This window comes from Frieseomelitta varia, unplaced genomic scaffold (assembly GCF_011392965.1).
Source record: "Frieseomelitta varia isolate USP_RPSP 00005682 unplaced genomic scaffold, Fvar_1.2 scaffold_969, whole genome shotgun sequence".
Taxonomy (NCBI): domain Eukaryota; kingdom Metazoa; phylum Arthropoda; class Insecta; order Hymenoptera; family Apidae; genus Frieseomelitta; species Frieseomelitta varia.
This window is the reverse complement of record NW_025110777.1, coordinates 1-12,778: the sequence shown is the minus strand read 5'-3', so window position 1 is coordinate 12,778 and position 12,778 is coordinate 1. Positions and strand designations below refer to the sequence as shown.

Sequence of the window (12,778 nt, the reverse complement as noted above, 5' to 3'; positions counted from 1 at the left end):
GAGCATCGTTCGAAACGAACAAAGTTTTCCCAGTGTGAAATAAGCCAGCCTTTAAATTCCCATCCCGGGCGCTCGTAAACATCGACGCGGAATCGCGGCGAGAGTGAAAATATTTTTTTCGAACGGTGCACTGGCATTCACGCGCAATCGATAAGTCGTAATCGAAGCTATCGCGGAGTCTCGAGTCTCGAACAGGCGGCGCCGAGGGATCGATAATGCGGCCAGAGGGGAAAAAAGAGGAGAATAACAAACCAGCTTGCCACGACGTGAATTGGATTGTACGTGAACGCGTTGTCTCTTATTTTATACATATACTATATATATATATATACGAGCTATCGGACGGCGTTGTACACAGTTGGCGTTTCTGTTCGATACCTTGAAATCCGATTCGTCGTATATTCTCGCTCGCGTAGGAAACTTCACTTTTCCGCGGGCTCTGCGCCGCCATTCTCAGCCTTCTCTTTTTATAGAAAGTCGCCCGATCTCGTTGTTTCGATCGCTCGAAATGGCATTCCCTTTCCGTTCTGACGCTCCTTTCCCGCGTCGCGATTCCGTTTTGTCCGCGTAACTTCCTCTATTTTTCGTTTTTTTTTTTTTTCTTGGTCAAGTTTTATGCTGATCGTCGATCACACTTTTCCTTATCGATTCGTCGCTTTTTGTTGGAACGTAAACTATCAAAGGTCTTTGTTCCGTCAGTGGAATTATTCTTTTCCTCTTTTTTTTTATTATTATTTAATTTTTAAGATTTTTGCAAACATTCTTTTGGTGTTTCTGAATCTCCGAAGACATTGTATTCTTTATCATTAATATTACCTTTCATTCTCAAATTTTCTAGTGTTCTTGATTGCATATTTCGTTTATTATTAAAACTACTCCTTTACTCTCGAAACTCTTTAATTTTTTACATTCTTGGAAGGTGTTAAAAGATAATTTAATGCTCGATGCACTTTTTACATTTTATAACAACATATATCAGCTAATCATTTTATAATACCTTCACACAGGTAGAAAACATTAAAAATAAAATGACGATAAAAACGTGTCATCAAAAATTTAAAAAAAGAGAGAGCTGCGTGTAATTTGAGTTCAATTTTTATCGAGCAAGATTTATCTCGCGTACAATATAATTTTAATTTAGGACCAGGCTCCTCTTCACGTCGCGAATCGATCGTTCGTCGTTACAGCGTCGAACGTGAGCCATCTTATAAATTTTAATCGTGGCTCGAAAGTGGTATTCCTATTAATCCTAAAAAATGTTGAGGAAGAAATGTAAGATTAACTCCAATAAATATAAAAAAAAATTGAAATTTTAATCATTTTTTATTTAATAATAATCCTGAATATAAAAGAAATCAATGAATAAATCTTGAACTTCTTTCATATTGAAAATGACCAATAACATAATATGAATCGCGTAAAATAATATCAATTGATGAATTGAATGGAAGTATAATTAATCCTAGTTAATCCTCCTAGTTAATCCTCCGATAGTAAATATTACAATAAATCTAATTGATCATAAAAATGAAATATTAAAAATTAATTTTGATCCATGATATGTAGCTAATCATCTAAAAACCTCGCGATATCGCCGAGGAACACTTCAGTGAATTTCTCCGTGGACGAAACGAGACAAGAGGCGCTTCAGCTTCGGGCCGAGCGCAATTTCGTTGATCCAAGTTGGCCTAAAATGTTTCTCGTCGATTCTCGCGTGTCTTGCCAGTTGAATGTCAGCTTCCTAGTCAGAATTTGTCTGGCACAATCAGCTGTTTTTCTATTATTGATACCCGGAGCTTCAGAACAAACAAAGCTGGTAATTTTTTAGATCTACAGAAGCAGAATTTTCCAATTCGTGACTTTTCTTGGAGATTTTTAGCAAGGTGAAACTTTTTCCGAAGATCTCGCAGATTCTTGGACCAATCTACAACTTTCTTTCTTTTTTTCTTTTCACAGGGATTTTATATTTATTCACAGGAGTATATCTTAATTCGCCAACGTCTTTTTTTTTTTGTGGAAACATTATATTTACTCAGAAGAGTGCATTTTCGGAAGGTTCAACAATTTCAAAGAACAAGCTCAAACCTTCGATAACTGAGGTTCAACCAAACTGAAGAAACGAAATTTGAAAATGAATCGATGGGCACGACCGCGCCAATTAACGATACTCGGATTTAGATCCAGAGGTAACGATCGCGTCTTGAAAATGACATCAATTTCGACGCCGTGTGTCCGAGTGTACGCATTCGTTTCGCTGAATTGCACGCCTCCGAGAGGATTCACCGAGGCGAGAACAGGCAGAGAAAGGGACGCAGAAAGGGTTGAATTCGCGAGCGCGTGCGGCTATTAAATTTTAATGGTACACCGTTCGTGCAGAATGAATTTTAATAGCGGCGAGTATGAGGCCGTGCGCGATTTATTAAAATCCGGCCGACGCGTGCACGTATTTTCGCGAGGTGGCGAATAAATCAGCCCGCAGCCTTTATCGTCGCGTCTGAATAAAAGAGAGAAAAAGAGAGAGAGAGAGAGAGAGAGAGAGCATCGTTGCTCGAAACTTTCCATCGTAGCGGTGGTTCTTTCACGGCTAAACGGTTCATTAGCCCACGGACTTTGACTTGCAGCGGCGTAGCTGTAAAACAACGTGTAAGTGAACGGTGCGCTCCGCTTCTTTCGCGTTTATAAGCGACGCTGAACTCGATCGGGCCCGACAGCCGGGTAACTGTGCAATCTGCCGCGCTCACCTGGAACTGTTCGCGTTCGACTCACGATCGAATACCTGGCTTTTTGGTAATTATCGAACGATCGAACGTATACGAGAACGAGAAGTGTGAACAGTTGGTTTCTATTTAAGAAAATGGTAAGTCCAGACCGATGGTTTCGGCCATTATTATCGTAAAAATATGGCTGGTGCGTCTTCGTTTTTAAATATCGTATATTCTAAATACGAACGAATGTTTTCATTCATTCTCTTATATGTTTAAATACCGTTTGTTTCAGCATTTTCTTCTGTTAACTTGATTAACACGATCCGCGAAGAATCGTTGGTCTTTCTGTTACTCTTAAACATTACAAGACAATTGTATCAAGACTTTTCTCACTCATTTTCCCTATATTTAATTATTGTTTCATTATCGATCAATGATCGGGAGAAACTGCTCGGTGGGAGTTCTCATCGAAAATTCGCTGTTGAGGCGCCGTGAAATCGAGCGAATTCGATTCTGCAATAACATTATTGCTCGCTTCGATGTTCACAGTTCCCCGCTCTCGACGATATCGCAACGATTGGCTAAAAAATGTTAAAGGGGTATTGTTGTAAAAAGCGAGGCAACCTCGACGACCGCAGAAATGAAACCGAATCGAATTAGCCGGTTAAGATATATGCGCAGATATTTGTGCGTGTACACGCAGCACGTGTGTAACTGTAAATTCGACGACGTGCTATATATATGTATATGTATATATATATATATATATATATATATATATATATGTACTCGGTTACTCGTGTTAGTTCCAAGCGACTCGCGATATCTCGTCGCCTTTCACTCGGCTATACTTCGCGCCATCGTGCAGCCACGAGTTGCGCAACGATATGTTAGTTCTCTTGCATTGCAAAACGAATGTGTAGATATATAATACGTGTATATACATAATATATACATGGCATATAACATGGCCGTGTATGATCGTTACCGTTGCATTGTCTTCTTTCTCGTGACATTCCCATTTAATCTCGATAGATATTATTATAGTATATTAGACACGATGTGCCGGATGAAATGGAAGGATTTATGATAAAATTTTACGGCGACCGGATTGTGCGTCTATTAATTAAAAAGATAGAGAACTCGGATGAAATTAATCGAAATAAAATTTGAAAAAAGTTGGAAGCTCGAAATCAAATGAAAGTTCGAAGATACAAAACTTCATACGAAACTAAACATAAAAGTTTAAATGAAATTAAATCTAACAAATCAAGTAAGTCAATTTCTGCTTGAATATAGACAGAATCTCATGGGACACACTTGTTTCGATCAAACAAAATGTCCAAAATACAAAAATTCAAATAAAATTGACACTCAAATTATGGTCCGTGCTTAGACCGACTACTTATAGAATCCTTGACGGAGCACAAATTTCGTTTCATCAAATGTCCCAAGCACAAACCATAATTTGGTTAATTTCATTCGAATTTTTTTTTATATTTCCGACACCTCCACTGGAGAATCTCCTTGACACCGCGTGCGGCAAGAAAAGAGAAGAGAAGAGAAGAGAATTCTTTCACGGACGACGGGGCAGAACGTGGCGGTGCGAAGCGCGGTGCCAGAAACAAGGGTGACATAATCGCCGCGCGATCGATGTGTACTCGCCTTATCGAGTGTCGGAAATACCGTTCATGGGGTCGTCGTCGACGTTAAGGATTTGCCCCAATTGTGTCTCGGCCAGTCACGATTCCCTCTTGTTCACCGGTGATGAAATTTTCGATGTCGATTGCCCCATTTGGATAAAGATTCGGATTGTCAGCGTCGATAAGTCTCGACGATCGGCCACGTCCTAAATTATATTTCACCGCTTGTCGTGGCGCTTGATGTATCGACTAGGCACATTTTCTCTGCTTGATAGTCTAATTTCCTACCTTTCAGTTCGACGCAACGAAGCTTTCAGAAATTATGAGGCTTATACCGTACTCTAGAAACAGTCTGTGGTTACGAGACATTTCGTAACCATGAAAAACGGAAACGCTGGTAGCAGCTGACATTTCATACCTGATAAGTTACTTTGTAAAACCGTTGTATCGTGATTTACCAACTAATAACATTAACTGTAAGGTAACAGACTTTGTTTCACCTTTATGCTAGGCACTTGAAACTCTTCTTTCGTTTCCCCTCCTCGTTTGTTGAAATAAGATCCATTTGTCATTTGCTTTCTGCTTGAAAAACAAGTTCATTTGTCGGGGAAGTAAAATACAAAAATCCAAGAATAAGAGCAGTAAATTTAATCTTCTCGTCGACTAATTGTTCTCATACTTCTCGAGGTTGTAACTCAAAAAAAAAAAAAAAAAAAAAAAAAAAAAAATCACCACGTAATAATTGTACGTAATAACAATCCACGTTTTTTAAAAATTTTAGAAAGAGTATAGCGACCTCTACTTTGAAGTATTAGATCAATGATATCCATGTTCATTAAATTGTTCCATCGAGATGTGTATTTAATATAAACAATAGAACATTTAAAAATTGTTATTAATTTTATTATCACCATGGAAATGTTTTCAGATACTTATATATATTGTAACCATAGTAGAAATTCTTCATTCGTTATTTAACTTCCATTATGTAATCTTCATTAAATTATTAGTAATTGTATATTTTGTTATATTGATAATATTTTTATATAAACAACTAAAACTTAATTACGGAGTTATTATTTATTTGTAGTATTGTGATATAAATTTAAATTATCATAATCACTACAAAAGATTCGTTTAATCTGCCATCTAGTGTTAAATTTAGGGCAAAAATATCGAGCGAAATAGAACGTCGTTTGTCTGGTTCGACGACACCGTAAAGAGTGGAAGCAGGTCGTTGAAAGCAGTTGGCATTAAAGAGCGCGTTGTCCGTTTCCCTTTCGAATGTCGTTTTGACATTTGACGTGGCTGAGACGTGGCGCGTGCAAGAGACTTTGTCTCTGAAATCGAACGTCCGATATATCTTTGCGCGAGCCACGAGCGGAGATAAATGAAATTTCCCCGGAAGTTCGCCGGAAGTTCCGCGAGTCAGGGAATTCCACGCGGCTGTTGCCAGCGAGAGTTTCTCTCTCTTCGTTGCGGAGATCTTCCGAGATGCTCGCCGAGTTTCCCCAGGTACATCTATCTTAGGTGGGAAGACGTTTGTAACGAGTACGAGCGACGCTGAGTTTTGAAAACAGATACACCAGAAAGTACGGAACTTGCCCCGCAACTAACAACGATACACGTCGCGAACTCTATTTTTCATTTACCAGAGTGCATCCATCTTTTTCTCTTTTAATTCTTTTTTTTTTTTAATTTCTGTGAAAAATTACGAACTGACTACTTTGACGATCGTGCTGCTTGAGAATTTTTTTTTTTTAAACTATAAGACCTTTTGCATTAATCTCTTGCATAATTGTGATTATTGACATTTGAAGAATATCCACCATTTTTTTCAAAGCAAAGATAATTAAAATTACGCGAGTTATATACATTTGTACGAGGAGCTCTTTAACAAAGAAGTGTCTCGTCTGACAAGATACGAGCCATTCTACTTACACGAGAGGAAAGACTAAAAACTCGCGTAATTTTCATTATTCCAACCTGAAACAAAATATAGACTATTCTCCAAACATTAACAAACGTTTACGTAAAAAAAAATAAGTAAATAATATAATTTATATATAATATTCGTGTTAATCTCACTTTACATTTACGGTTGCTTTACGAACAATTAAAAGTATAAAATACATTACACGCTTTTCGAGCGGCAATCTAATTCAATCTAACGTCGTCTAATTTGTCAAGAGATACGCGCAGACCGTGATTTACGTCATTATGTGAATATGTTCATTCGGTGGTAAAACGACGCGACGTTACGATCCCGTTCGATTTGCTAAACGATAGGGAATATGAATTTACTCGGCGCGATATAGACAACATCGCGAACCCGTCTCTGGTGAATATTCGGCGCGTTAACAAGTTGGGCAAATACTATACGGCAGTAACCAAACTCCCACACCTAGTAATTAACTATAATTTACACGCTAAATGGTGCTCGCTAGTCTGTCAACGCAGATACGCTATTTACTTTGTACAGTAAACGCCGATCGCTCGATCGTGCCGCAATCACGAAAATTCTGCTCGCTCGCTCGCTCGCTGCAATCACGATTCATTCGACTTTCCATACGATGTTTACGAGTCACCTGATTTTGACACGAATCCTTCGACTCATCTTGTTGCAACAGAATTTGTCAAAATTCAATTCGTTTAACAGGGAATGTGCAAGAGCGTGAAGATTTATTGTTTTTTTAAAACTAATGCTCTGTTCCACGTGATTGATTCGTTACAATTAGAAATTAAAAGTAACAAGAGTGATCTCGTGCGTGAATCTTTTTTAAAAATATTCCAAGTACCCGTAAGTAATATAATATATATAATATTTTTTTTTTTTAATTTAATAAACATTGCCATCTAGTGACAATAATTTAACTTGCTATAACGTAACTTATAATTTAATCTAATGCTCTGTTCCACGTGATTGATTCGTTACAATTAGAAATTAAAAGTAACAAGAGTGATCTCGTGCTTTTATAAAAATATTCCGAGTACTCGTAAGTAATATAATATATATAATATTGTTTTTTTTTTAATTTAATAAACATTGCCATCTAGTGACAATAATTTAACTTGCTATAACGTAACTTATAATTTAATCTAATGCTCTGTTCCACGTGATTGATTCGTTACAATTAGAAATTAAAAGTAACAAGAGTGATCTCGTGCTTTTATAAAAATATTCCGAGTACTCGTAAGTAATATAATATATATAATATTGTTTTTTTTTTAATTTAATAAACATTGCCATCTAGTGACAATAATTTAACTTGCTATAACGTAACTTATAATTTAATCTAATGCTCTGTTCCACGTGATTGATTCGTTACAATTAGAAATTAAAAGCAACAAGAGTGATCTCGTGCGTGAATCTTTTTTAAAAATATTCCGAGTACCCGTAAGTAATATGATATATATATATAATATTGTTTTTTTTTAAATTTAATAAACATTGCCATCTAGTGACAATAATTTAACTTGTTATAACGTAACCTATATTTTAATTAAATATATTGACATTTAATGTGCTTGTTGTTAAATTACATTACAGATTAAAACTGTAATAACTCTTAAATGAAATAGAATGTTTGCACAGTATCAAAAATGTATAAACTAGTAATTATAAATTATACAAAAAAATTAAATTTCTTGGGAAATAAAAGTGACAAGAATAATTTAACCTACGAACCCTTTACCCTTCCTCTACTGTGTCATCAAAAATCGAGTCCGGCGAAGAAGACGAGAACTGGCAGGAACAATTTCATCCGTTCCCCGTGCAATTGCCTTTCGACGTCCGTAACACGGGGACGTACTCGTAAATCGATCGACAGACACATAAAATATTCGTGGGTGAATTTTCATGGAGAACAATCCAGATATCCACTCCGTTTCCGGTTGTTCGATCTGTTCGGCGAGTGTATTTACGAGACACGTAAAACCTCAATCTTACGCGAGTCAAACGGCGATTTAGGGGGCTTCCTAGCAAAACGAGATTTATATCCGCGAGCGGGGATGGGCCATAGACGAGACCTCAATCTCTGCCGATTTCCATTTCCGAGTTTATCATCCGAAACAGACCGGAGCATCGATCTCGCGCGTCCCTGTTTGACCAGCTCATAAATAACAGATCGCGAGCGGACCCGATCGTTAGTAAATACTTGATGACAAGCGCTTCAAGGATGGAATATCAATCGGATTGAGATTCTAACTTGTACTGGCGAGCTTCTACGAAGTAAACCCGGATGACTGACAGAGTGAAATTTTCAAGACGGAACGGAGGATTTGGAGAACGTTCGATTTTTTTCTTTTTTTTTCCTTGCAAGCTGCGGTGGTTCGCGAAGGAACTTCAGAACGTAGGGAATTTTTTTGTCTCTGTTTATGTATTACGGAATATTCAGAAATTTGAAAATTTGACAAATTTCTAGGCAGTGAATTTAGGCAAAATATATTTTAGGCATATTTTTGAGAATGTAATTGAAAATTTAAAAAAAAATATATATTATATTATTATTATATAATATTTATTTAATTTAAATATTATATATTATTATTATAATATTATAATATTCTTTAAATAAATATTATATATTGTAATTAAAATAATATTATTATATATAAAATTATATTATGATATTATATTATTTAATTATTGTATAATATACCGTATACTGTAATATTAATTTAATTCATTCTATATTTTGAGACGTTAAAAACTGAGGGAAGATTATAAATGATAAACGTAAAAAGTCGTAGAAAACCCTACGCTTCTACATTCTGAAGTGAGATTATGCACTTTAAAACATACTATTCTATAAAAATCCTCGTCATCATTTAATTTAACTGCAGTTTCTTTTCTTCTACAACTGTTGAAGTATTTTCTCGAACCTTCTGAAGAGAAGAGCTAGCCGAAGTGCGCCGCTGAACGAAAATCTTGGCAACGCCGACATTTGCATTCAATGGTCCAGAACCGGATCGGAGCACGAGCACTCGAGAACGCTGACGTTTCTTAAAGTTAAGCAGTGTGAAATAGCGCGTCGACGGTCGAAAATCGTTGCATCCCGACGACAACGACGACGACGTCGGGGAAATAAAACAGCCTCGACGTCGAGCACTCTGTTTCATGCCAAAAAGTCCGATGGGTGCTTCTCGAGCAGAGTCTCGGCGAATCCCGGTCGCGTCGAGTGTCAAGAGTCGACGACAATTTCGAGATCGAATTAATTAACTATTCTCGGCGAACGTCGACGAAAAGTGTTCTCGAAAGGAAAAATAAAGAAAATGAAGTTGGCCGCGACTGCTAAAAAGGATGAAAATGAGACGTGGTTTATTATGTTGTTCTATGAAACATATTGAAACTTCGTCAACACTGTAACGTGAGATTATCATCCTCGTATTGATAGAGTTTCAAACAAGTCTAGAGATTGTTTACTAGAAATATATCGTATAATATATTTTACACTATAATTGTAATTTAATTTATTTTATATTTTGACTATAATTGTAACTGAATTTATTTTGAGAAGTTAAAACTAGTTCAGTCAAAACTATTTCATTCGTTATATCGATCCAGTTTGAAAGAAATTCGACAAGATCAGAAAAAGTTATAAGAAAGGCTATAAACTATAAGTACACAATAAAATACAAAACACTACATTGAACATTTCATGTATTCATTCTCTTGAAAAATAGAAATAAAAATAAAAGATACTGCATTTTAAAATTCCCTACGCAGAAAAATCCGCAGCGAAGATTCACTCCTTTCAATTGATAAATATTGCTAGGTTTAGTATCAACAGAACAACTATTATTTATTATTAATTTGTATATCGTGATGTGATTGAAAATATTTACTACTATTTCATTCTCTTTTGTCTTTTTTTTACTACAAACGTCGCTGCTGTTCCGCTCATTTGAAAAGTGCGCACGTTTCATTGCGTGAAGCTCGTGTATTCTGGACGTATTTGAACATTTTCTTTAGAACGAACGAACGGTTCGTGAGAAAATTACCGGGGATTCGTTGTCATCGGAGTTGGCTGTGACTCGGCCGAGAAAGTAGGCAACAGAATGCCTATTATCCTATGTCTCCGACGCTCTTAATATCACAGAACCGATACGCAAAAGCGGGACATTAACGTCAAATTACACGGTGCATAGGAATTTCCATGTGGGAAGTGAAACCGTCGTGAAACGAACGGAGAGCACGTGTTTACGTCGTTCGACGATTATTAAATCGTTCTTCTACGCCTTTCATTAAAAAAATTCAATTACCCGCCGCGCCTTCGTCGCGAAATCTCTGTTAAACGGCGTTAACGCCGCCAACAGCGTGCCTTTTAACGACTTAAGGACGAAACTGCGACGCAGGATGTGGCAACGATCGAGGTGTAATCGGGGCGACTCTGTTGATCGGCGAAGAAACGAGTTGGAGGATAAGTGGGACGAAATTTGTCACGACGAGAGGGCGAAGAAAGTTGGAGAGAAAAGAAAACGAAAGTACGAAAGTGCGATACAGTTTCAAAAAGTGGGATTTCGTGAGATGAAACGGATGCACGAATGAATAAATAAACGATACGGCGAAAAATGTAGAAGTTGGGTGGATTTTCCTTTTGGAAGATTGAATTTAAATTCAGTTCGTTGTGGATCGATAGCGGGGGGAGTCATTCTACGCGTTAAAATAGATTGAGAAACGTAGACTAAAATTTTTTGCGTGACATCTCCCGTTCCCGAGGAAATTTGCACTCGGTTAATTCCAGACACCGGACACCAGGTTATTCCACCTCTGCCGGATGAATCTTTTATATAGAATCACTCGTCCTCGGGAAAATTAAATTTGAATTTGGTTCATCCCACATTGGACAGCGGTTATTCTACAAAATCCGATAACTTTTAACACGGTCGAACCACCAAGATATACTCCAAATACTCTGCCACGCGATAATAATTCTAAAAGAAAAATACACGAGTTGTTAGCTATATAACAATATTTTCACCGCGAGAATATTCGAAACACGCTATACTCATGGGGCAATGGTTTTGGAGGAAAAAAAAAGAACGTTCTAATAGCCAGACGCGCTCGAATAATTAACCGGGCTGGCATCGGCGGTAGTTACACTATTAAACACTTACGGTGGCGGCCATTAATGCATCCCACGTGCATTTCCCCTGCGGCCACTAACAGGAAGCCCTCCCAATATAAGCAGGGGCCAGATCGCCTAATGGCAGCTAACGTAACGACCTTGTTGCTGCCCGGTATCTTCCGGTTACGAGTTTCCCTCCTCCTGATGCCAGGCCTGAAGCAGCCGTCGATCGTAAAAGTCCAACTTCCATCGCGTGAAAAACGAGCAAAAGCCCCTCCAGTGATCTCCTTTATGATCGACTACTGTCCGGATCCTCTCAGGGGAGGAGGAAGTCACGCGTTTAAGGGCAACCGCTCCGAGAGTTCATAAATAATTCTTTGACATTTTGCAAGATACGATTGACAGCTACGTAATTGCACGAACTTTTTCTCGGTGCATTATTGCCCCCCGTCTCGAGTGGAAATAAATACGTTCTACATTACGTTTGCTTATTCGTTAATTAATTTATTCAATTGCCAAAGATGATGTTTTCTATAAAATTGATTTTGAAAAACAAAATTTGGCTAGGATTGGCGAACACGTCTACGCAGGAAATACGTCATTGAATTAATTTTTTTTAATTATTAAAGATAATGAACGTGTCGCTCGACGATTCTAGGAATATCGTTTTCTGCAAAACTGATTTTGGAGAACAATCTGCAAAGGTTGGCGTGCCTACAAAGGAAATTAATCTATCCGCGTCCATCTTCAGTAGAAACGGATCGCCAACCACAGACGGAATTCCTGAATTAACCTCTTGCGTTGAAATGACGTCAAGCATTTTTTGCCTCAAAATTGCAATATTTCCTCAGTTTTAAGTTTTTTTTAAGTATAACCCAGGCAAAACAAATAATAAATTTATTACTCTTCGATAATTTCTATCCAGCGATATCGTACCGACGAGTTCGAAAGAAAAAGAAAGCGACGAATTATTGTATACGGTCACTCGTTATGGTCCGCAATCAGTTGCCAGGGCAAGTTAATCCTTCGACATACGAATTTCTTCTGCAACATTCAGACGAAAATTGCTTCGCTGAGGAACTTAGAATATATGACATAAGCATTGAGAAGAACTACGAATATAAAAGGCGAACAGTGTTTTACATTCTTGTATACGTATTATAACATCTCAGAAACGTTATTGTCGACTTTAGCTTACGAAGATTTGGTGAAACAACCAAACGCATCTGTTGTGACCAGAAGAACGAAGCGTTGTATAAAGGACAACTTTATATATAAAGAAGCAGAGAGAGAGAGAGAGAGAGAGAGAGAGAGAGAGAGAGAGAGAGAGAGAGAGAGAGAGAGAGAGAGAGAGAGAGAG

General features: G+C 37.5%; 1 long non-coding RNA gene across 1 annotated transcript; it reads left to right on the top strand.

Moving 5' to 3' along the window:
• Positions 1-2,595: 2,595 nt before the first annotated feature.
• Positions 2,596-5,082, top strand: LOC122538177. The gene is made up of 2 exons (XR_006308803.1): positions 2,596-2,857; positions 2,998-5,082. It is a non-coding gene; the product is annotated as an uncharacterized LOC122538177 (long non-coding RNA).
• The last annotated feature ends 7,696 nt before the right edge of the window (positions 5,083-12,778 follow it).